The sequence below is a fragment of the Saccopteryx leptura genome, chromosome 4 (genome assembly GCF_036850995.1).
Source record: "Saccopteryx leptura isolate mSacLep1 chromosome 4, mSacLep1_pri_phased_curated, whole genome shotgun sequence".
In the NCBI taxonomy this organism is placed as follows: domain Eukaryota; kingdom Metazoa; phylum Chordata; class Mammalia; order Chiroptera; family Emballonuridae; genus Saccopteryx; species Saccopteryx leptura.
This window is the reverse complement of record NC_089506.1, coordinates 190,889,050-190,890,744: the sequence shown is the minus strand read 5'-3', so window position 1 is coordinate 190,890,744 and position 1,695 is coordinate 190,889,050. Positions and strand designations below refer to the sequence as shown.

Genomic DNA, 1,695 nt, shown 5'->3' with positions numbered 1-1,695 from the left:
AGGAGGGGGAAGGGAACAAGAAGTAGTTGTTTCACTCTAGCTGTTTATTGGTTGCTTGTCGTATGTGACTTGACCAGGCAAGCCTAGTCAGTGTTCTAGGCTTGACTGGCGGCCTCATTGTTCCAGGTCGGCACTTTATACACTGTGCCACCACAGACCAGGCTGTTGGTTGCCTCTTATATGTGCCCTGAACAGGGATCGAACCCGCAACCTTGGTGTATGGGGATGGTGATCTAACCAACTGAGCTACTGGGCCAGGGCTCAATAAAGTTTCATAAAGTTTTCCTCAAAGATCTTACAATTCTTTTGTTTGTTTATTTTAAGCTTAGTAACCTCATATTTTGTTTCAGCAGCTGCTTTTGAAAACTGGTTAATAGCCTTCTTCTGAAAATGGATCCCATTGTCTTTTCTTTCATTTGAAGCTAACTTAGAGAGGGTTTATTTTTAACTTTTTATTTTGAAATTTCTGTTTACCCTTTACCCAGATTCAGCAATATGAACATTTTGCTACATATGCTTTCTCTATCTCTTTACACTTGTGTGTATATGTCTGTCTGTATAATGTATGTACACATATATATTCATATATACACGTGTGTGTACATATATATAATACATATGTACGTATACAAACATGCTTTTTTTCTAAACACTGGGCATCATTCCCTCTCATCAGGAGGTATCTGATGTCAGTTTTTCCCACTATTGGGATAATGTTTATCTAACTAATGGTTAGTTAGCTTTGACAATGTGGCTGAAGTGGTGTCTGATAGATTTATCCACTATAAAGTAACCATTTAATCCTTTGTAATTAATAAAGACTCTTTAAGGACAAACTGTGAGACTACCCATTCAAATTTCCATCAACTAGTTTTATTGTGGTAAAACATACAAACCATAAATTTTACCTTTTAACCATTTTTTTTTAGGGTTTTTTTTTTTTTTTTTTTTTTTGTATTTTTCTGAAGCTGGAAACGGGAGAGACAGTCAGACTCCTGCATGTGCCTGACCGGGATCCACCCGGCACGCCCACCAGGGGGTAACGCTCTGCCCACCAGGGGGCGATGCTCTGCCCCTCCGGGGCATCGCTCTGTTGCGACCAGAGCCACTCTAGCACCTGGGGCAGAGGCCAAGGAGCCATCCCCAGCGCCTGGGCCATCTTTGCTCCAATGGAGCCTCGCTGCAGGAGGGGAAGAGAGAGACAGAGAGGAAGGAGAGGGGGAGGGGTGGAGAAGCAGATGGGTGCTTCTCCTGTGTGCCCTGGCCGGGAATCGAACCCGGGCCTTCTGCACGTCAGGCCGATGCTCTACCACTGAGCCAACCGGCCAGGGCCACCTTTTAACCATTTTTAAGCGTACAATTCAGTGGTATTCAGTACATTCACATTGTTGTGCAGTCCACTATCCTTCTCCAGAACTTTTCCCCCAGTTTTTTTTTCCTAAGATTAAAAGTAAATTATTGATTGATTTTAGAGAGAGAGGAAGGGAAGAGAGAAACAGGAACATTGATCTGTTCCTGTATGTGCCCTGACTGGTGATTGAATCTGCAACCTTTGTGCTCTGGTTGATACTCTATCAATTGAGCTATCTGGCCAAGCATTTTAAAGATTTTATTTATTGATTTTTTTAAAGAGAGGAGGGGGGGATAGGGGAAGGAGCAGGAAGCATCAACGCATAGTAGTTGCTTCTCAGGCAA

The 1,695-nt window shown here is 42.8% G+C and overlaps 1 non-coding gene across 1 annotated transcript; it reads right to left on the bottom strand.

The window, feature by feature from the left end:
* Positions 1–1,256: 1,256 nt before the first annotated feature.
* On the bottom strand, positions 1,257–1,332 carry TRNAV-GAC (transfer RNA valine (anticodon GAC)). The gene has a single exon. It is a non-coding gene; the product is annotated as a tRNA-Val (tRNA).
* Positions 1,333–1,695: the final 363 nt, after the last annotated feature.